The sequence below is a fragment of the Stegodyphus dumicola genome, chromosome 2 (genome assembly GCF_044657685.1).
Source record: "Stegodyphus dumicola isolate Sdum_Otavi_A_Nest chromosome 2, ASM4465768v1".
Classification (NCBI taxonomy): Eukaryota; Metazoa; Arthropoda; class Arachnida; order Araneae; family Eresidae; genus Stegodyphus; species Stegodyphus dumicola.
The window spans coordinates 177012423-177037404 of record NC_140769.1 but is presented as its reverse complement, the minus strand read 5'-3'; positions in this window follow the sequence as shown (position 1 = coordinate 177037404).

Genomic DNA, 24982 nt, shown 5'->3' with positions numbered 1-24982 from the left:
CTAATGGTGTAAATTAGTAATTTTTAGATAAAATTGTATTTTAACTGATTGACTGAGTTACGCTGACGTCAAATTCTCTTTTATTACATGGAGGATAAATGAAAGCTTTCAGTCCTCATCATTTGATAACAGCTTCTCATATCTACGATTGTCGGCAAAAATGGTACATAAAAACAATAAAATAAAAAATAAAAAAAAAACCTGAAAGCTTTCAGATGTTATATTTTTTAATGTTTTGTGTTACCATTATTTATTAAATATAATTTTTTTCGCCTTTAAACCATAAAATCCAAGTCAACAGCAATATCGCAAAATATCTGAAAGAGCATATCTTTAGAATTTTCGATATACAGTCTCCCGAGCTGGAGTTAAAAATATTTTTTCCCGTGCAGTGTTGCCATTGTTCGCTTTGAAATCGTTGAGTTTGTTAGTAAAAAATTCTTAAATGTCTGACAAAATATGAAATAAATAACAAAACAAATTCCAAATTAGGGCTTTCACATGTTCATATTCAGGTGGAGACGTACGTTATTCAGAATTTGAGGGCTCTGGATACGGTCGTCTTATCATATTGCGAGAAACATACAACATTTGTGCGGATTCTTTATTATTTAATTTCTTTAAAAATAACACAGGGCGATAATATTTGGTGGCAACAATTTTAAAAGTAAAAAGGACATTTAAAGTTTTCGAAACAAAATGCCAAAACGAAATTTATAGCCCTTCTTGGCTTCTCCTTTGGTTTAAAAATTTCTAAATATTGTCTTTTCGAATTTTGATTAAAAAATGTGTGGTATCCTTGATTTATAGATAGAGTGGAATTTTAAGCTATATAAAAGAAAAAAAAAATAAATTGAAATAAATTTTTAAAGAGATGGTAAAATTTTGTTGCCGCAGATAACAATTTTAAGTGCTACAATGAGGTATAAAATTTTGGATTTTCTAGAATATAATTGTATCATGAGGAAAAATTTATTTATCTAAAATATTTTGCAGCACTTGCTTTACATTTTGGTGCAAAAAATATCAGCTTTATATCCTCACTATTAAAACTTACAGCATGAGTTCAGAAGATGGACTTGTTTTGTGGACAAAACTTTTATTATATCCATTTTTTAATAATTTCTTGAAATTCTTGACCTATTTTTGAAAAGCCTATGGGAGTGATAAAAATTATCTGATTGAATGTTGACAGTTTTATGGTCTAAACCTCCTGGTTTCGCATCTGCGAACTCGTAAAAGTGATAAGATTCAACATTTATCCTCCTTTCTTTTCAAGAAATGCTTCTCCCCGTTTCCATCTGAAATACAAATACCCTTAATAGATGGTTGAAACGCTAAAATATTGTGACATTTAAAAGCGAAAAACGTATTGAACATATCGACAAACAATATAAGGTAAATAAAAATGTTACAACTTCCGTAAATAATTTATAAATATTTGCTTTTTGGCAGTAATCGGTTTAAAATGAAATGGGTCAGAACAAGCATATTTTCTTCTTTCCTTCAAATTGAATGTCTATTCTAAAAAATCTTACAACAACAGACGATTTTAAACGTAAGAGAGTAAATTCATTAGACTAATTTTCAAACAATCACAAAATAACATTACAACTGATGTAACCATACAAGCGTTGCCAATCACGAGGTAAGAAAATACTTCATTTAGAATTTAACATGAGCAGAGTAATACGAATTGTAATTTTTTGCAATAAAAATGTAAGAGTTTCTTTTGATTCGCTTGAAGAATTATTTCTAAAAATTGTATTTAAATTGAAAGTGCAAAACAGAAAAAAAAATTAAAATTGTTCTTTATTAAGCAAATGGAATATTATTTAGAAGCATACTGAAACATTTCAGTATGCTTATGAATAAATTTCATTCAACTGTTTCATTACTTAGAAATAATATCAGAGTAAATTAACATTTATAATAACATTATTGATACTCATGAACAGCAATCACAGAATTTATTGACTAAATATGGTTATTAGTTGACACATGGAATGCAATAAATTGTGAAATTAGTATACTTAAAATAATACTAAAAGTTGTACAAATTTTAAAGAAAATTATATTAAAAAATTCAGTATCCATTCTATGCAAACCCATATATTTAGTTAGAGTAAGCAGTATTATTTTATTTACCACCAAAATTACGCCTTTATTACAAGCGATACACTATTCTACCAGGGATTTTGCAAATTTGAATGGCAACAATCATAACAAAAACAACAGGAATACAATAAAAAATAATGCACATCAGTACATAAATTAGTTAAAGTTTTGACTGAAACGTCAGACGTTCGATATATTTACGCATGGACTTCTGTCGAAAGTCCCTACTCTAACCTATCTACCTTTTATAGCGCAGGCAGTCAATTGAGGCAGTGTCCAATCACGCATGAATTGCCGTGCATATAAGTGCTTCTGTTTGGCATTTTGTATGAAATTTCCGTTAAACTCTCATAGCTGACTCATATTTAGCAAGTACTAGAATCCAATAAGCTTTTTGCTTACCAGTAAAGGTTATTAATTTAGAATTCAAACAACAAAAATCAGCGTTATATTAGCAATTTTTCATAGGACTAGTTTCGATGGTTTTACCGAACCATCATCTTCAGCTGCCAAAGCGCAAATGTAAAGGCTATGTTTGCATTATGCTGCTACCTTAATGTACGCCTATTGGCTGATTCTATAATCATTATATTATACGGCTTATAACGTAATTATTTTCTGGAAAACCTTTTGCTATACTTTGCATAGTTGTTATACTGTAAATTTTTGAAATTAAAGGGAATAATAAATCTTCCTATATAATACGAACAAAAATCCGGATGTAAAATTAAATGATTTAACAAGTTAAGAATCTTGGAATTTTTTTGGATGTGACAGTAATATTTGGGTTTCAAGTTGGTGAAGACGTGCTCCTTTTTTCAATCAATTTCAATTTCAGTCAAATTTCCACACATAAATATTTCCTTTTTGTATCATTTACAAATTGTGGAATTTGTGCACTATTCTTAAACTAAATTATGAATTTTTAATAATGCTAGCAAAAAATAATAATTTTCTATACCATTAAGTCCATGTTTGACACACATCGTCTTTAGAGCTTTTACTTGCAAGAATACACATGTTAGTAGTTTATAAGACAGTTTTTAAAGGTTTAGAAGTAAAGAGTTATAACGGTACAGTTACAGATCAATTAACACTTAAATTCTTGAAAGAGATACGATTAGCATTTTGTAAACACTCTGAAAATAATAGATGGAATTATAAACATATTTGATGAATATGTAGCAGAGCGTTGAGACTTGAGAAAATATTCAGGTAAATCGTAAAAGTTTTAGAGGACAAAATTAATCACTTCAAAGCTTGAGCTTAAGATTCAATCAATAAAGAATCAAAATTTTAAGTGTTTTACTTGCAATGAAACTGATCATGAATCCACTGACTATAAAAATGAAATAGATAGAATAGGCTTATAAATATATAAATGGAAATCTTTCTGTCATAAAAAAGTGCATGCTCCCCGAAAATATCAATAAAACGTTTATTCATAAAGACCTAGAGTGATTGCTGAAAAATTTTAAAAGCACTGAAATATTGGGAAAACGAACAAATACATTACTGGATGCAGGAAGTGACGTCGCTAGGATAAGTCGTACATTTTATATTGAAATTAAATCTTCTTCATTGAATTCTAATAATGCAACCTTAACGGATATTGATAGAAAAAAAGGCTCCTTTAAGTTCTTTTACTTCTGAAATACTGATTGATGAATATATAGTCTTCAGTAATGTTTTTAATTTGAGTAATATATATAATGATGTAGTTAATGTCACTGATGTTACTAATATGATAAAAATTTTTGTCATGTAAGATGGAATACATATTTTAGGGAAGAATAATAATGGTCACGCGAATTATACTCAGATTAATAATAATAAACCTAAGAATAAAACCAATTCTTTTGACTCAGTAGTCCGAGCTGACACACCGGCTTTTGAACCTTGAATTATGAGAGGATGAAAATGATAAACCTACATACATTTACGGATTTGTAAAAAAAAGTTTCTTTATTTGTAAGAAATAAACTAAATTAGTTTAAAACAAAATTTACAAAAGAATATTGACAAGAGAAAAGGAAAAAATTCACTACTCAAAAAGTGTAGAATCACTAAAGAAACAAATTACAGAAAACTCTAGCTGGAGATGGTCCAAAAGCTAGAAAGCCTCACAGAAAGCGCTTGTTAATGAAGCAAGAGAAAGAGGTACTAGAAGCCTTTACCAAAGAAATTTATTTATGATATCTTTATATAAGAAACCAAAAGATTTGTCGTCTGGTATTTCAGATGCTACTGTGCTAAAAAAATGGTGCAAAGAAACGATAAGTATTATTTGCATTTTAAAATTTTGTGGTGAAGCAAAGCAGATGAAAACTACAACATCCTGCAGCAAAAGAAATTATGGGCTCGGATTGTTTTAGTAGATTTTTCTTATTAAAAAAGCAAATATGGAGCCAGACAAAAGAAACCTGAAGAAAAGAACATAATCAGAGGAATTATCTTTTTCTTTGTTCCTGGAATTCCAATCAGTACTACAAATTCTCAAATTACTATTGTTTCTAAAGTCATTGCATATAACCAATGCAGCCTGCATTTAGAAATGCAAGTCATGATCTGCACGCCTGCAATGTAACTCTTCTTTCATTCAATTATAAAAGGAACCCCTCCCCCCGGGTCTTTTCGCTCTTATTTTAAGGCATAACGATAGAGCCAACAAAGCCGTCCCGTGTTCATGTCGCATGAAGAGTGATCATGAGGTTTGATTTCTAAGAATACCAATGACGATGAACTTGATTTATACTTAGATGATAACGATATGTATGACGATAATAATAACTACACAGACGATAAAGACGTTTAGAAAGTGACGCTGCAGGGAAAAAACAGAATTTTTCAGAGGAGGGGAGACTCGTCAATATCGCTGAAAATGGGGGAATGTTAAAACATTTAACTAATCATCTACCCACTAATGACAATACTGTTTATTGTTTAAAATGTTTTTTTGAAATTGGCAACGATGAAAATCATGTTTGTAAATTTTTTGTGTGCTCATGCAAAATAAAGTATTTGTGTTAATTTAAGTGTAAGTGTTTTATATGGAAGAGTTTATTCCTTGTATTAATTTAAGTAAACGTTGAAATTACATTTACATTGAAATCATTTTTAAAAGTATATATGACAGCGTAAACTTTAAAACAACAATTACGAGCATTAAAAATATTTAAAAACCAACAATTAAATTCAACTCATACAAATGTTAAAGAAAACAACGACGTTCTCAAATTATAAATTGTAGTCATATGCTTCGTAATGCTCAAACAAGGTGCGGCACTGCATTGGGAAAATAAAGATAGCTATTAAAGTCACTGTGACATTCCACGATGATTTCATCATTAAAGCAACTATTCTGAGCATTAAAAATATTAAAAAATCAACAACTTAATTCAACTCATACAAATGATCAAGAAAATAATGACGTTCTCAAATTAGAAATCTTAGTCATATGCTTCGTAATGCTCAAACAAGGTGCGGCGCTGCATTGGGAAAACCCGTAACTAGGATGAGGTGGGGGTAAATGCAGAGGTAGAGGAAAGGAAACAGTAATGCATGAAAATATTAAAATCTGGAAACACAAAAAAACTGAAACAGCAGTTGGAAAATTATTTAATGGATATTTGGTTTATTGATTTACTGAGCAAACTAGTTGATATCGGCTGATATTGAAGAATAGAAACTGGTTCGCCTATTATGCAAACCAAGGCACCAAAAACAGAAAACATTGATGGCATTGCTGATGCTAAGTAAGCAAAAATATTTTTATCAAAATAATTGTGGATATGGTGCGGAAACTAAGGGAATCGAGAAAACATATGCTTTTAATCAAATGAATATATACGCTTACTTATATATATGCATATAATTAAATTTTAGCTGGTGTTGACATGGAAGATATGATAATGCTGGATGACTGGAGTTGAATGATTTTTTTTTTTTTTTTGTTATTAAAATAAGCGATCTTGGACTTCGATCTTCATACATCATTTTTGTTGTGTTGTTTTGTTGTTCGTAGTAGAATGAACACAATAACTCACTGCAACTTCAAAGACGAGTGCATCGCGGTTTTAGTAATTGCAAATGTAATATTTATAAAATTACAATTGGTGATAAAGAAAGATGGCGTTAAATGTATTACATGTCTCCAGGTATAAGTTAGTTGAGCAAACGGAAGCGTGAGAAGAGCAAAATTAGTTACGCTTGGGGGAAGGATAAAGAATGGGATTTATTTTAATTTTTAAAAGATGGAACATAGTATCACTTTGTTACCATTGCATAATAAATGTTTCTGCTTTATTATAATAGGATAAAAACTATTGGGTTGACAAGAAAGTAATTTCGATTTGAACAAATAGATTGCGTTATGTTCGTTTTGTTATTCTTCTGTAATCTTATATTTTTTCAATTCCTTGCACAAAGTAAAGGAAATATTGTAATCGCGAAAATTTTCGGTTATCGTATGTCAAGGAAAATATCCATTTTGACCGCTATCGAATACAATTTAACGATGTTTTTGCGTAAGATCTGTACGTAAGAACAGAATAAAGGACTCTTTTTCCCAAAACGGGCTGCATAAAGGATTTAAGATGAATTCAGAAGAGATTTTTTCTTGAGGTCTGTACGTATGTATGCATGTATCTCGCATAACTCAACAACGAGCCGTAAAACGTTCAAATTTTGTACATATGGGACTGCTATAACATGTACTTGTGCACTTGCATTTTTGGTTTCAGTTCGGCGTACCGGAAGTTAATATATATATATATATATTATTATTATTATTATTATTACTACTCTATTACTCGGCCTCCGTGAGCTCAGTTTTTTTTTATTCTTATATGTTGGTAAATTGTGCATTTTTTTGCTTTAAAAATGATTGAATTATGTTGTTCTTATCTTCCGGTTAAAGTTTATATGCCTTTAGTTAATCTGCATGCAGCAGTTGTAAAATTATCAATTTAAAAGTTGTTTAAGAGCGGTTAAGCCTAATTTTTTTTTACCATAGCTGCCAGATTTGTTTACATTTGAAACTTAGCAGAATAGTGAATTAAGTCAGCTTCTACGCCTTCAGTGTTTTTTTGTCTAGCGGGGTCAAAAGTAAACTTTTCACTTTTGTGCCCCGAAAAAATTTGCCTTTTTGCCCGCTGGCCGAATTGCTTGTTTTTCGTAGAGAGACTAACATTTCTTGTAAATTTTTTAAATTGTTCTAACTGTATTTGATGTTTTTTATATTTTTCTATATTTTTCAAATTTTGATAAAGATATTTTGAGTTTTACGTATTTTTGCTGCCGCGAAGTGAGAATTGAATTAATTGGATGAGAAATATATCTTCAATGAAATTCGAGGAAATAAGTTTAAATGAAATGCAGAAAAAATTCTTCAGAAATTAATATTCCGTGCAAGGAAGTCATGTAGTGTACACGTCAGATTTTTTTTCTTTTGTGATTTAGCAGCTGACATTTTTAAGCTGCAATAGAAACCATTTCCGTATATTTTTGTTTACAACTGTTAGTTTAGATCAATTTTAACATGGGGTGCAAGAATAAACAATTTGACATATTGTACTTTATTATTTTCACAAAAGCAAGAAAGCGGCTGAGGTTCACGAAGAAACGTGAAGTTTATGGTGTTGGTTGCTGAACAAAAGGCACGTGTCAGAATTGTTTTAAAAATTTTTTTCTGGAGATGTTTCACACGAGGATGACTAACATTCTGGCCGACCTTCTGAAGTTGATGATGACAAAATTGAAGCCATAATTGAATCGAATCGTCATATAACTATGCGAGAGATTGCAGGAAGATTAAACGTATCACACAACAATTGAAAATTATCACACAACAATTAATGGAAAAAAGATCATGATACTGTAGAGAAATTAGGTATTTTTTTGGAAGCAGGAGACGTGAAAAATGAGCAACGCCTTCGCCGGGAATCGAACCACGGACGTCTGGAATACGCGCCCAGCGTGCAGACCACTACACTACGAAGGCAAGCTAAGAAGGCGGCAGAAATATACCTTATAATACAAGCATGGTAAATCAGTACAAATCATATCGAAAGCTAAATTTACATTAGAAAAAAATCATGCTGTCAATTTGGTGGGATTACAAAGGTATTTTGAGCTGCTTCCAAACAATTAAACGATCAGGTCAGATATTTTCTGAACTATCTGCCTAAAGGAGGAAAGCCTTCGTCGAAGGCCTTCTAAGGGAAATTGGCTTGTATACACGTTGCACATGGGTCGTTGCGCACGACGAAAACGCCTATGCAGTCAGCCCATTCGCGGGATTCGAACCGCGGTCCGAACTACCAATGTTCAGTGACTTTACCGCTCGACCGCTGGTGGGCTTCAATTTATAAATGTAACTACTTTTATTCATTTGTTTTGGTATTTGCCAAAAATTTCTATACTATAAGTTGTTTAATTTATAAAACCCGTTAAGAATAATCCAAATCTAAATAAATGAATCTATGTTATTTTTTATGTTTTGGAAAGGTGTATGATCTTCTGTAAGTGGTGAAGGGTTGAATGGGCAAGAAAGGTTGAGAAACATTAATGTATAAAGGAATTTATATTTCCAGAAAGTTTTGCTTCAAATCTGATAAATTAAAAAGAAAGTGTCGGTTGAAGTAAAAACATAAGATTTCTAAATGAAATAAGCTGTTCATCTAGTTTGTTTAAAGTGAGCGGTTTGTTAAAAATATTCTTTAGAGAGTATATCTCTTTCATTTTTAACTTCACAATCTGAATTTTGTTTTAAACTGAATTTAAAAGATTTATACGTATCAGTAAAATCACGGAGCTACATGGAAGCAATAATAACATTTTCTCTGGTTATTGCTAACTGCAAAATATGGCTTCTTTGCTCTTAAAAACACATATGATGCTTTTATTTTTTGAAACTTTGGTTTCCAACTAAATAACAACAGAATGCTTTCTAAGTAGATAGAGGAAATCAGTTCATTCTTTTCCTCGATAGAAATAAATTCTTAAGAATTTTATGGTAGAGGGAAGATCAGATTCCTTGTTCAATTTGTAACGCTCTGTTTACTAGATGCTACAGTTAACTTCTTTTTGAAGATATCGTATACCATAAATGACCGTCATTTGTAACTAAGTTGATCATGAATCCTTATTAAAACATCATTAATACGTGTTCGAGAAAATAAAAGAATATATAGGCAGATTTTCCTTTTCGTATACATGGAAGTCTACTACATCAGAAGGAGTGCGAAAGAGTGCGAAAACTATGATTATTAAATGTTTTTATATTCTTTCAAGCATGCAAATGAAAGGAATTTTAAAATGAGATTTAGGGTAATATATTTTTGTAAATATTTTCTTTCCTCTTTCAATCTTTGCTGTCTACTATTAGCTGTCAAAGCTTTTTACCGTTCCAGTCGTATATATCTATTCTCAGCCACCACAGCAAAGAACCATGCTTGTCTTGTAGAGTCATTAGGATTTTTGAAGCAGGTGGCTTGAAAAATGAGCAATGCCCTCGCTGGAACTCGAGCCCGGACTTCTCGAATACGCGCCGAGTGGGCTAACCACGAAGGCATGCAAAAACGAGAGAGAAAGGAGGATCAAGGAAGTTCGTGTTACGGAGTTCTTAGGCATAAACGCCTTTACCTCCACATCATCTGAAGAATAAAATGTCATCATCAAAAGAGGGAATTTTCTAATAAGGTAAAAATTTTGTTAAGCCGAAAAAAGCTTTTAAGAATAAGTGCCTTCACACTGAAAACAAATATAAAACTCAGGTCTAATTTTGCGCCAAAATAAGAGCCTGAATAAATTAGATAGGGGCAGTCATCTTAAACAAAATTTTTGCTAACTAGAAAATAAAAGCAGGTGTTTCCTTGATACTTGATCTTTCTTTGCGAACGTCAACTTCGCGGAGGGGAAAGGACGGGGGGAACGCTCTTACGCGTCGAAAAAAGTTGCTGTGTCAGTTGGTCAGCTGACGGAGGGAGCAGTTTCGTTTCCGCCCGCTATTCAGTGCGGTCTTTAAGGCCAAATGATTGACACCTCTTAAGGGGTGCTAAAAGCAAGTAAAAACCCTTTTAGAAGGGCTGAAAGAGCTATTTTGAAGTAGAGAAATAGTCAATTGACTTTAGATTTAAAAATTAGGTTCAGTCGCCTGCGACTGTAAAGCTTCTTCTTAAAGAAGCAGGAGGGGTTCCTCCGGTCAATGACTTAAGCATTCAAGACTCGAGAGGCGGGAAGGGGAAGGAACGAGAAGTAATTATTCACATGCATGTCAGTGTGAGCATACCTTGCCCGTTTAAATGGGTTTGCAGCATAGTCCGGGTTGAGAACCGATCTCGGTCTCTTCCTAGATGAGGCGACTGCAGGATCATATACAGGTAGCATATGCAGCACAGGATTTGCAACATGTTGAATATTTTTGAAAAAGTTTTCCGAAAGTCGCTGTATAAAGCGATTAATGGGCATAATTTTGAGATCGTTATGAATCTCTTCGTTCCTTATATACCACGGAGCTTTGAGTATTTGCCGAAGCAATTTAGATTGAAAAGTTTGGACATGTTTTCTGTTAGTCAGTGCTGATGGGCCCCAAATGGGGCATGCATAAGTCAGAACAGGCCTTATGATAGACTTGTAGAGCAAAATCTTGTTGTCAATTGACAGGTCGCTATTTAAAGCGAAGAAGGGGCGCAGATTGGATTTGACAGCCGTCGCATTCGCAATGATTTTTTGAATGTGAGGTTGCCAAGTTAATTTTGAATCAAGTAATACACCAAGATATTTATATGAAGAAACCCAGGGAATAGGTTCACCGAAGAGAATTAAGTTATCTAAACGGGGGATATTTCTTCGGATGAACAGAGTAGCAGCACATTTTGCGACATTGATTTTGATTTTATACAAACCGAGCCAGAGTTCTAAGGCTGAAAGGTAACTCTGTAGTGTAGAGATTACCGTGAAGGTGTTGGAATGTTGTGCGATGATGGCTGTATCGTCCGCATATAAAGCAAGATCGATACTAGGGGCCTTAGGAATGTCATTTACGTAGAGGTTGAAAACTGAAGGCGCGACGAGACTGCCCTGTGGACAGCCGGCATAGATTGGGCGGGGAGTGGAGAATTCGTGGTTAACTCGCACACGGAAACTTCGTCCGGTCAAGTACGAGTTAATAATTTTAATGAAATGAGCCGAGAGACCAAGCCGCATGAGCTTGTAGATAAGTCCGTCATGCCAAACCCTATCAAAGGCTTTGGCTACGTCAAGATAGACGATACCAGTTTTCTCTCGCTTGCGAAAGCCTTCATGAATGAATTCCACTGCACGTAATAACTGGTGTACAGTGGAGTGTTTAGGTCGGAAGCCGAATTGTTCCGGGATGATCAAATTTTGATCTCGACAGAATTCATTCAGGCGATTAAGCAAGACATACTCGTAGATTTTTGAGAGAGACGAGAGCAGACTAATTGGTCTGTAATTGACGGGTAAGTTTAAATTTTGTCCCGGTTTTGGAATGGGCACGACGGCTGCAGTTTTCCAACAGTCGGGAAAATAGCTTCTCCTGAGCATTAAATTAATAAGGACCGTAATCCAGACAATAAACATTACGGGGAAGTTTTTGATCATGCGATTCGAAATTGAATCTATGCCGGGGGCCTTGTCAGGTTTAATTTTATCAATGTAAACCATGACTTCAGTTGGATCAGTTGGCCTGAGGTCAGGCGTGAAAGGTTGTGATAGAAAGTCTTCAACCCGTGAATGGATGCGCCCCTGTGTAACCGGGCGGTTACAGTAGGAGTCGTTGTTTGGTGTGAATTGAGTAGCAAGGCTGTCAGCAATAGCTTCGGCCTTTTCTGAGTCTGTGTAGGCCATCTGTGCGCCATCGGCCGTTTCAAGGGGCGGAATGAGCTTGTAATGTTTGCGTAATCGGGCGGCTGCACGCCAAATCGATTTGTTTTCAGTCGTTAGGGACTCAATATAATTTTTCCACTCCGCTTGTTTTAATAAGCGGGTTTCAGTCCTTATCTCGTTTTGTATCTTGCGAAATTGGACGCGGATACTGGGATCGCGCGACCTTTGCCAGATTCTTCGCAAGTAGTTCCGCTGCTTAATTTTGAATTTAGTCTCAGGTGGGAGTCTAGCACCAGGGTGCTGAATAGGTTTTGAAGCCGCAGCTCTCGCTTCTTTAAGTAAAGACTCCAGATTTTTAATCTGCCTGTCAAAGTCCGCATTGCTGGAAATTTGTATGGGAGGGAGTGCAGTGTTTTCCAAAATAAATCGAAAATCGTCCCAATTTGTTGAGACTCGCTCCTGTAATTTTGAGTAACGATTTTGAACATCTAAGGTTATCAAAATAGGATAGTGATCAGAGTCTAAGTCTTGTATCACTTCAATTGCATGCCTAAAGAAAATATTATAGAAAGCAGCCAGATCGAGTACTGCAGGGGACCCTCTTACAGGGTAGTAAGTCGGGAGGGTAGGAGCTATGATCTGTACATGGTTACTCTGGCACCATGAATTTAGACTAATGCCATACCTGTTCCTGTTAGGACAAAACCATGCGGTATGACGTGAATTTAGATCGCCAGCAATGATCAGGTGATTTGAAATATTCAAAAGTTTGTCAAAATCACTGACAGGGAAAGAAGGCCTTCCACGTGCAGTTGATTGTGGAGGTAAGTAAGCTGAAACAATTGTGAGTGGGGGAGAATTTTGAAGGAAAATTTGGATAATAGTCGCTTCCAAAATATTTAAATCAGGGGACGGTATTATGTGATGTTTGATCGAATGCGGGTTTCAGTCCTTATCTCGTTTTGTATCTTGCGAAATTGGACGCGGATACTGGGATCGCGCGACCTTTGCCAGATTCTTCGCAAGTAGTTCCGCTGCTTAATTTTGAATTTAGTCTCAGGTGGGAGTCTAGCACCAGGGTGCTGAATAGGTTTTGAAGCCGCAGCTCTCGCTTCTTTAAGTAAAGACTCCAGATTTTTAATCTGCCTGTCAAAGTCCGCATTGCTGGAAATTTGTATGGGAGGGAGTGCAGTGTTTTCCAAAATAAATCGAAAATCGTCCCAATTTGTTGAGACTCGCTCCTGTAATTTTGAGTAACGATTTTGAACATCTAAGGTTATCAAAATAGGATAGTGATCAGAGTCTAAGTCTTGTATCACTTCAATTGCATGCCTAAAGAAAATATTATAGAAAGCAGCCAGATCGAGTACTGCAGGGGACCCTCTTACAGGGTAGTAAGTCGGGAGGGTAGGAGCTATGATCTGTACATGGTTACTCTGGCACCATGAATTTAGACTAATGCCATACCTGTTCCTGTTAGGACAAAACCATGCGGTATGACGTGAATTTAGATCGCCAGCAATGATCAGGTGATTTGAAATATTCAAAAGTTTGTCAAAATCACTGACAGGGAAAGAAGGCCTTCCACGTGCAGTTGATTGTGGAGGTAAGTAAGCTGAAACAATTGTGAGTGGGGGAGAATTTTGAAGGAAAATTTGGATAATAGTCGCTTCCAAAATATTTAAATCAGGGGACGGTATAATGTGATGTTTGATCGAATGTTTCACATAAATACAAGTGCCACCACTCGGATTTCTGCCTTGTGACACCCTGTCCGTCGAGTAAATGTCATAATTCCCAATTTTGGGAGTATTCCCTGAGTTCTTGGACTAAAAACACGTCAAGATCGTGTTCTACCACAAAGTCTCTTACTTCATGGATCTTGTTTTGGAGTCCATTGGCATTCCAGGAGCCAATGGTTAGTTCAGAGTTGGTAAATGAACTTTTTCTGACACAATTGAATATTAGGCCGTTTAGAAAGATTCCTGGCTGAAAAACAGAAGACATGGGTCTAATGAAGGTCGAAATTAATTTGAAAGCTCGATATAGCTTTCATATAAGTAAAAGGCCCTCATCAGAGCGTCTGCCTGCCTAAGCTTTGGCATAGCTCTTTTGAAGGCTTGGAGCAGAATATGCTTGTCTACCGTAGGGTCACGGGAGATTTCAATCAAGCATTTTAGTGTGTATGCGAAGACATCTTCGGAATCATTTGCACACTCTGCTGAGGTTAATACTGCTGGGGCTACAGGTTTTTCTGCGGCCGGCAGTCTTGGATTCTGAGCTCTGAATCCGTGCCCGGTGGCGTTCTTCACCGCCGTTGCATACGACGGTGAGTTGACGTCGTTAGGGGGAGCAGGCATGGGACGTGCTTTAGTAGCTTGTGCTTGGGGCTTAGAAGAACCTTGAGGGGGGGCTGTCTGAGCAGCTGCCCTATTTTTAAGCGTGGTTTTCTTTCCACGAGACCGCTTATTAGCTGGGTGTCGAGGACAAGATTTATATGAGGCTGGATGACTTCCACCACAGTTGCAGCAAGTTGCAGGTACATCGAGAGAGAAAGGGCGACTGGAGATTAGGGGAGCCAATCGTTAAATCCTGGTGGTGAAGAATCATCATTCGAAACCTTTCAGTTGGGGCGCCACTGTAGAGTCATTAGGTTATTTTGAAGCAAGAAACGTGAAAAATATGCAATGCCGTCGCAAAGAATCGAACCTGGACCTCTTAAACAGGGCCCACTGTGTTAACCGTTACACTCCGAAGGCATGCAGAAAGGAGGGGGGGGGAATACCTTATTATCTTATAATAAGTTGAAAGCTTTAGAATCTTGTGTATTATGTACGGCTCTTCGTTCAACGAAAATTAATTCTTACCAGTGCCATAGCTATGAATAAACTTAACACGAACGCAAATGTTAAACTTAATCGACTCTTAAAACTATATTTGCTTAACCTTCCTTTGCTTCAGACGTCTTGTCTGTATTGGCACTTAACTAAAGAATGTTTCTAGAACTCTAAGAGCACAGATGCAATGTCAAAATTAAAAGCTTGTTAGTACATCTTGCAGGTGCAAATAACATTCAACAAACCTTATTTAGCGCGACTTGCAGGATCATGGGAATACAAATACTTAATTATGTACAAAACAACAATAGGTTTAATACCTGCTCATATCGGCTCCACTAACTGTTCTGAACTTCTACATAGCAACACTGATAAATGCAAGAAAACGCTCTCCAGCGCCAACAGGTGGGAGACACTTACCTTCACCACAGGTGAGAGTCAATAGGTGGAACGAAGACAAGATAAATTGTTTTTCTAATGCGTTGTGAAATCTCTACTTTCTGAATTACACATTTACTGGATATTTAAACTCTACGTTATTTACATTTTGTTAACGCTGACAGAAGAAATGAAAGTTACAGAAAGAATTAATGAAAAAAAAAAAAAAAAAAAAAAAAATCTGAAATGTTTCAGATTTTAAATTACGTCCAAAGGGGCGTTTTTTTAACGTTTTGAGTGTTACCTTTATTTATTAAATACCATGTTCTTTGCACTTAAACCATAAAATTCAGTTCAAGAGCAATATCGCAAAATAATGTTAAATTAAGCATATCTTTAGAATTTCCGATATACACAGTCTCGCGAGCTGGAGATAAAAGTATTTTTTTTTTTTTCTATATAACGTTGCCATTTCTCGCTTTTAAAACATTGAGTTTGTAAATCAAAAATTCGTTAAAGTTTTACAAAATATAAAATCTATAATAAAACAAATTCCAAATTTGGGATTTCAGATGCCCATATTCGCAGTAGGATTTCGTCATTCAAAATTCGATGGCTCTATGTACTATTGTTTTATCACAATGCGAGAAATAGACAATCATTTATGCAGATTTTTCATTATTTAATTTCTTCAAATATAATGCAGGACTCTAACATTTTGTGGCAACAGTTTGAAAAGTGAACCGACGTTTATGAGTCCGACGCAAAATCGCAAAACAAAAACAATAGTCCTTCAGGGACAAAGCCCCTTTGGACTAAAAAAAAAAACTGAAAGGTTTCAGATTTTAAATTACGTCTAAAGGGGCGTTTTTTTTAGCGTTTTGTGTGTTATCTTTATTTATTAAATATTATGTTCTTTGCACTCAATCCATAAAATTTAGTTCAACGGCAGAGTCACAAAATAATTTTAAAATGAGCCTATCTTCAGAATTGCCGATACACAGCTCCGCGCACTGGAGATAAAAAGATTTCCCCCCCCCCGTAGAGTGTTGCCATTGCTCGCTTTTATTAAAATATTTTTTGGAAATCATCAAATTTTAATTGAGAAAATATAATTTTTATCAAACTACTTATAAGGTATTTTCTCTTTTCTTTCCGGGTGCTTTTGGGGTGTAATTGGATAGCATGCCCGGATAACAGTTGAGTAGTTCTGGTGTTCGAATTCCGCCGAGAGCTTTTTCTTCAATATAAAATAACACTACACAATATATAATTAAAACATTCAAATCCTGCAGCTTTGGTGAATATTCGAGCATTCTCAAATGAATATTAAGAAACATTTGCCCCCAAACGATATTTCTAAACATAAAACTTTGAATTTGAACTCTAAATGTTAAACGAAATGGATACACTTAAACCCGATTTCAAATTTTAAAATTTGATATAAAGATATCAGTTTTTCTATTTTATGCGTCAAATACATTTGTAGAGTCATTAGGCTATATCGATGCTGAAACATGAAAAATGCACAATGCCCTTGACGGAATTTTAACTTCGGACCTCTGAATTACGCATCGAGCCCACCAGCGGCCGAGCGGTAAAGTCGCTGAGACTGGTAGTTCGGTCCGAGGTTCGAATCCCACGAACGGGCTGGCTGTATGGGCGTTTTCGTGGTTTTCCCCATGTGTAACGTGTATACGAGCCAGTTTCCCTTAGAAAGTCCTCCACGAAGGCCTCCTCCCTTTAGGCAGATAGCCCTCGAGACTTTGCCATAATCACACGCACACACACACAATTATGCATCGAACGTGTGTCCAGTAACACCACGAAGGCATGCGGAAAGGAGGGAGAAAAAACCTTATATAATCCCTCTTTTAAAGGAAAAATGAAGACCCAACCCCCAAATCCTAGTGGTGACGGACTATTATTATTATTATTATTGGTCCACAGTCTTTTACATCAGGTGCCTCTTCTAGAGTGTTTTACAATTTTTCGAAGCAGGAAATCGAAGAAATCCGCATTGCCCTCACCGTAATTCGAGGTTCGAACCTGCCGAATACGCATCATGCGTGCTTCTAGTTACACCGCGAAGGAATGCGAAAAGGAAGGAGAAATATTAAAGTATCATTTTTGCTTGAATATTATTTTAAAACGAACATATGTAACAGTGGCACAATAAATGGCCACCGTCGTTGCCTCCTATGAAGAGACGGACAGTTACAGCCATGCTATCCCCAGGATTTGAACTCGGGCCTTTTGGTATCGCAACCAACCCCCCTAAGCACTGTCCCGTTTGGGCGGCTCTTCAAGTTCTTCATATATGTGAGGTCTTTAACACTGGTGTGCAAAAATTAAGGACGAAGTCGAAAAATTAGCATATCAGCTGAACGAAGAGGCAGAGCGGACAGAAAGACCAATCAGGAGATTAAGTAAGGTGATGTACGGTAGCACATGCGCATATATGCAGGTAGACGTAATGGGGGAGTGTCTGAGTAGTATAAAGCATGTTGTCGGTGTAAGATCAATATTTGTGGCAAAGAGATTGCACGCCGTATAGCAGTTAAAATCACACCGAGTTGCTGCCTCAGCAAGAATTGGCGAATAATCAATCTGTTAGACGACATCGATGCTTTTACCCGAGATCGAATCATTGGGAAGTTGGAGGAAGGCCGCAGTGTGACAAGTGTGGCTGCAGAGTTCGGAATTGCTCACAGCATCGTTTTTCACGACTTTGGAGACAATTTCAAACTACAGGAACAGCTATCCGGGGGTTTAGTAATGGTCGTCCACGAGGAACCACACCCGCAGATGACCGGTATATTGCCTTACAGGCCAGAAGAAACAGGCGGCAAACAGCGGGAGAAATCACTAGACGCACGACACAGGTGACTGGACGACCGATATCGCGTTTTACCGTGGCCAGAAGACTGCACGGTGGTGGTCTGTTTGCACGACGCCCTGGACGACGCACCGGAATTGGAGAGACAATGAATGGGGACGAGTACTCCTTACAGATGAGAGCAGATTCAGTCTGAGTAGCGATTCTTATCGCATACTCATCTGGAGAGAGCGGGGAAGCCGCAATCATCCCTCGAACATCATTGAAAGGGACAGGTATGGAGGTGGCGGTGTTCTCGTTTGGGGAGGCATCATGCTTGGTAGTCGTACAGACCTTCACATCTTCGACGCAGGTTCAGACAACGGGGCCCGTTATTGTAACGAGATTCTTCTTCCATATGTGCGTCTTTTTAGAGGCGCTATGGGTTCGCAGTTCCTTTTCATGGACAACAATGCACCATGTCATAGCACAGTAGCTGCCGAATAGCTCTTAGAGAGTGAGGATATTGAACGTATGGATTGGCCGACACGATCTCCGGATCTCAATCCCATCGAGCATGTATGGAATTTTCTAGGCAGACGCTTGGCAGCTTGTACCTTACCACCAGTAACGGTTCCGGAGCTTCGATTGGCGCTGCAAGATGAATGGGCAGCAATGCCTCAACAACTCATTGACACCCTCATTCTCAGCATGGGCAGATGCTGTGAAACCTGCCTAGCAGTCAGGGGAGATCATATCCCCTATTAAAGACCGGATGTTTCTTGCTGTGGACATCTATCACAGGGATGTCTCGGCCTTCAGTCGCATTGCGCTCCATGCTACTTTTTCAATAAAGCTTCTTTTTATCCTTCTGATTTCTCTTTTCGTAAGTGTTGCTTACATTACTCATGTCCGTATGAGTAATGTAAGCAACGTATTGGGTATCTTACGGCATTAAATGTGTTGATTTGGAAAGCTTTTGTACAAAGTTATATTGAAAAAAACCGTCTCGTCCTTAATTTTTGCACACCAGTGTATACAACTCATGTTTTTCTATGTGAAACACTTTCAAACCTGAAAGCTTGTGTTATGTATTAAGCCGTCTGACATTTGGGCAGATACGTAATTATTTTGAATAAAAAATCCCGTTTTACTGTTTCGAGAGTAAACAAAGCGATATTTATATAATATATTTAACCTTTATTTAAAATATAGTGTAACTACTTTGAATGTTTCTATTGCTGCGGAATAATTTAGCGCTGTATTTCAAACATTAAAATTTTCAAATTAAACTGTTTCAAATAATAATTCATTACGTGAATGTAAGTTATTATTTAAATCTAAATTGTCTGAAACATAAAATCAAAATTTGAAACTTGTGATTTTATCTATATGATGTATTTATAATAAAAAAAATCATCATTTTAAGTGGATTTAGAATTTTGACCCCATGTTTTCGAGATGCTTTAAAATTGTAGCGAATTATTGCATTATTTCCGTATGCGTTGTTATGGCTTAACAGTTAGAGCATTCAGTTAACACATATAAGATATGCGATTCAGTTCCCGGCAAGGGCGTAACTGATTTTTTAAGCTTCAGCTTTTAAACCCTTGGAATAGATTTTACGGCCCAGCGGCAAAAGCCACTGATTATTGGATATACGGTTCGGGGTTTAATTTCCGGGGAACGGGCTGGCTGCATGGGGAATTTTGTGCTTTCGCGCCTTAGATACGAGCCAGGTTTCCTTAAAACGTCCTTCACGGCGTAACACTCCCTTCATTATGCCTAATGATGAATCACGTACTAAATAAAAAAAAATAGATTTTATAGTGGCATCCTAACAAAAATGTGCTGAGTGAAAATTTGCCACACCTGGATTTGATCAGCAGGTCTTGTGCTTCTTCCTACTTGCTTTTTAAACGGTGGAGAATGTAAAGAACTATAGGTTCCTCCCTTGTATGGATTTTCTGATGTTGTTATTAGAACTCAGTCAAAAGATGATCTATGATTCGATTCACGGTGACAATATTTTAGAGTTTTCATATTTCCCGAGGAAGCAAAACTTAATGGTCTATACGAAGTGATCGATTTCAGTTCTTAGAAGTTAGTCTCAGTCAAAATAAGCTCTATCCCCATTCTGCATCTTGAAAACATTGCGAAACACTTACCTCCCAAAGATCGGTTATATCGTGACAGAACTATTTAAATGAAAGGGTTTAGGAAAATCAGAAAAACAACCGAGATGTTAATTTTTTCCCCCTTCGGGTTATTTAGGAAACGGGACAGGAAAGATGAGAACACTCACGATTTCATCTCGCTTTAAGCGTCGCAGTTAACAGTAAAGGGAAAAGAATGATCTAGAACAGTGACTGCTCTGACATTATTAACATTATATCATTTAAGCATTTAAATCACGCAAATGGCATTTTGCACGTTTTTTGTAGCAACTGAGTAAGGTCATTCGTGAACAATACATTCGATGCCAATGAATGCGCACATTAATCGATTAAAATCTTGTGATAATAACAAGCTTTTCATCGATTAATGTGCGTTTTTCGGCAATATCTGTAAGAGATGAAAAATATTTCTTGTCTTCTTGTGAAAGTATATATAGCTAATGGAATTACGTATTTTATGTAATTAAAAATATTTCCCTTTTATGACAAATTGCATAATTTTACTTCTCCCCCTTCTTTTTGTGTTTTGTTCAAAGAAACTTATTGTATAAAAACATCCAAATTTGTGAAATTTTGATACTTTTGTGCAATTTAATTCAATAGTAAACATCTCAAATTTATAAATTAAATTGCAATAAAAGTTAAAGTTAAGAAGCATATCATTAAAGGTTAGGTTAGGTTATTAGAGTGTCCTTTGTAGAGAACTTCCTAAGGAGAACTGACTCGTATTCGTATTACAAAAGAAGAAAAACATGAAAAACACCCAAGAAGCCGATTCTTCCGCCTGAAGTCGAAATACCAGTGCTTATCTATATTATTCACTTGATTACTAATGGGCATAAATTGTTTTAATTCATAAAAACCATTATGCATTTAGAAAAGCTATTATACTTGTGGGGATTTATATTGATACGATTTTTGTATTTATTTAGCTATTTTTAGTAGAATTTGCAATTAAAATTGTTTTATATTCCCGTGCAATGCAGCACGAGACTAATTTGAAGAGAAAGCTACTCCGGAAAAATTAAAATACAGGAGTACGCGCATTTGTCATTTCAATAAATAGATATCTCGCAATTGTACTCTTTTGCTATCCAGAAAAATCCAGAAAATACCAGAATGTTCTCGTGCCTGATTAAAAAGCTTATGAAAGCCGAAGAAAAACATCTCAATTCAGTTGCTTACAAAGTTGTTTGGAAAACTGTTGTTGTTTACTGTAGCGAATTCGAGGTGAAATCGGATTAGCCTTCTCGGCTTAGAATTGTGTTCTGTAAAACGTTTTAGTAGTTTAAAATATAATTACTTTGAGATACTGCGATATTGTACGATCATCTCGGAAAAAATTTAAGCATTTTATATTTATTCTTAGGATAAGAATAAATTTTATTCATTTTTCATCGTACTTGTGCATTCAGTTCATTACAAACCCTTACGCATGCAACAATATTTATTTTGAATAACCAGTTAAGTTTATGCTTTCTTTCCTATAAGCCTTAATTCCCCTAATTGTCAATGCCAGAATATTCTTAACTCTTCTGTTGTCTGGCTCCTGCACGTACTTCAGCTGTCACACCAAAAGCTTAACAAGTAGATATTGCATACTAATTACGTATTTATTATTATTATGTATTATGCCTATAGTGCATAATAGTTTGGTTTCTCTATAAGTCCATTTGTCCATCTTTGGTACATAATTGGTCTTTACTACTAATTCCCCACAAGCAGCCGAGTAGTTAAGACCAAATTATTAAGACATTAAAGGATTGTTTTTATTCTCTCTTTATCTTGCAATAAAAGGAGATTAAATTTGTAAAACGTGGGCTCCATTAATATTTCGAATTCTTTCGTTCGAATGTCCGAAGTGTTTTTCTTTTCTTGAGGGGGAGTTGTTTAATGATTATTTCTCGAGACACAAAATAAAAAAAAATTACAACATTTTCAAAATATCTCCTGTAAATATTATGGAGTCCGCAGGTATTCTTTAGTAGCCCGTGAATCACATTAAAGACTGAGTAGCGAATTCTAGCTATGTCTTTAGGAACAAATACTGCAGAAGAAAGGTTTAAATAACCTTTTATTAAATCTAAATTAAAACAGATGCACAAACTTCGTGCTCACAAATCACCACCACTTGTGGCTACATAACAGAAAATAAGAATGTAATAAATCACTAGTAATTTAAAAATTCTAATAACTGGCTCCTTAGCTTAAACTAACGCTAAATCGGCTGCCCACAGAAAGCGGAGCTGAGGAATATCAGTATAAACTGAAAGGTGAACACCAACCTAAAGAGCTAATTTTAACCTCGCAACATAAACATCGGAACTATGTCCGCTACTACTCTTTTGAACTTCTGAAACGCAGTTTAAATACTGCTTCTGAAAGCTGTTTAAAACTTACATCTACGCCACACAAAATTTAAATTCCGGAAAATGAAATCAGGAGAAATAGGAAAGTCAAACTAAAAATAACAGTTTAGAATAAAGTGAAACCTTACAATATTTGTTATATTTTTACAGTCTTTTTATAGTTTGTTACTTTAATATACTTTTTATAAATGTGCATATCAATTATGAAAGGAATACATCAAATTCATCGCGAGGTTGCGAGTAAGAAATCTGATGTGTACACCACATCAGATTATTAAGCATAAAATTATTATCAGATTATTAGGTCACAGAATATTAAGTTATACGTATTTTTTCATGCATTTCATTTAAACTTATTGGATTGAATTAAATTTACTTCGTCCATAGTGCATAAACCACAATAGAATAAATGCACTCTTTAAAATTCACTATATTTGCTTACCATAGCGACATTCTGGCGCTAGGTTCACTTAACAGCGTTATATTTCGTTCATATTATAACTCAGAATGCTTATGACTTATGACTTATGACTTACTTTTTTCTGGTCATTAACTACTAAAGAGTTTTTGCCAGTAGATCGCATTAAAGTGCACTAGGCAAAGATATTTTCAAATAAATGGTACTAGGGAAGTACCAACACCCGTGGGCGAAGAAAATTCAGCTGCGTGAGCAGGCATATCTTAATACTTACGAAAGTAAGCGTTTATCATAAAAATTGTGCAGTGGTAAGCAATGGCATTAAATTGAAGCATGTAGGCAGGTTCAGTGAGTTGTATGGCAAATGCAGGTGGTGAGCTCTATATAGCTAGTAAGAGTGCAGGATAAGCAATAGTGAGACATCATGAAAATGGCGCGAAGACAGTTTGAAGCTGTGAATGGCATAAGAGTTCAAAGTCCTTCAGAAGTATGCAGTAGTTAGATAGGCCGTAAAAAGTTCAAAAGTTCGTAGAATCATACGATAAAGTAAAAATTCATACAAAATAATTTTAAAAAATGAAATAGTAACATAAAAATCTTGAATAAAAAATTTTCTTGATTAACATTAGTATAAGATGCAACACAAATAAAAGGATAGAGTCCAATTAGAGTTCAAGTAAATTTTAAAATTAAATTTTACAAGTTACCACCATAACGAATTGTGATGAATTATCCTTGGGCGTTTGACAGTATATTCAATTGTTGGATCATAATCCAACATTTGTTTAATTGCGTTATACTGACTATGCTTCATCTTCTCGAAGAAGTTGTGAGCTGTCATGAGTATAAAGTTATGCACAGATGGAATATCCAGGTCGTTATGAATTATAGAGTTTCTCACGTACCAAGGTGCATTCACAATGCTACGTAGAATTTTATTTTGAAGTATATCCAATTTTTTTGCGCTCAGTTTTATTGGCGATTGCCCATGCCGGCACTGCATATAGCATGATCGGTCGAATTAGAGATATGTAAAGCATTTTCTTTATTTTTAGACTGAGCTTCGATTTTTTGCCGATAATAGGATAAATTGCCATGTAGGCTGCATTTGCTTTGTTTAAGATATAAGAAATATGATCTTTGAAGTTGAGAGATTTATCTATGTAAACACCTAAATATTTATAGGAATTAGCTACAGGGATTAGAGTTCTATCTAAGTAGATATCAGTATTAACTCTTAATCTTGTTTTGTATCTCCGATAGAGCACAATACAACATTTAGAGGCGTTGAGCTTAATTTTCCAAGTCTTGCACCAGTGATTGATCATATTGAGATGCATTTGTAAATTACTTAGAGCGAGCTGGGGACTTCTGGATTCAGTCAGTACTACAGTGTCGTCAGCATATTTGAGTATTTTCGTGTTGAATGGGTGCGGGAAATCATTGATATAAACATTATAGAGCCGGGGGGAAAGAACGGATCCTTGCGGCACCCCGCTATGAATTCTTTTTCTGACAGATAAGGCGTCACCGCAGCGAACTTGAAAAGTCCTGTTTTTCAGATAGGAACTAATGAGTTTTACGAAACTGTTTGGAAGCATAAAATTATTCAATTTATGCAGGAGGCCTGCATGCCACACTCTATCAAAGGCCTTTTCGAAATCGAGATAGCATGCAGCCACCCCGTTTTTCTTAGTAAAGGCTTGCGAAACAAATTCCACCAAATTGAGAATTTGATGAGTCGTGCAGTGTCCACTGCGGAAGCCGAATTGCAGATCATCTATTAAATTGAGTCTTTCGAGATGGTTAGTGAGCCTTGAGCAGAGGATTTTCTCAAATACTTTTCCTAATGAAGGTAAAAGACTGATAGGTCTGTAGGAAGTGACGAGTTTAGGATCTTTCTTTGGTTTTAAGATATTGACTATTATGGAGTGTTTCCATTGCTGAGGGAAATAATTATTTCGGATGCAGGCATTAAAAATATTGACTATGGTAGTAATACAACGTCTAGGAAGAGC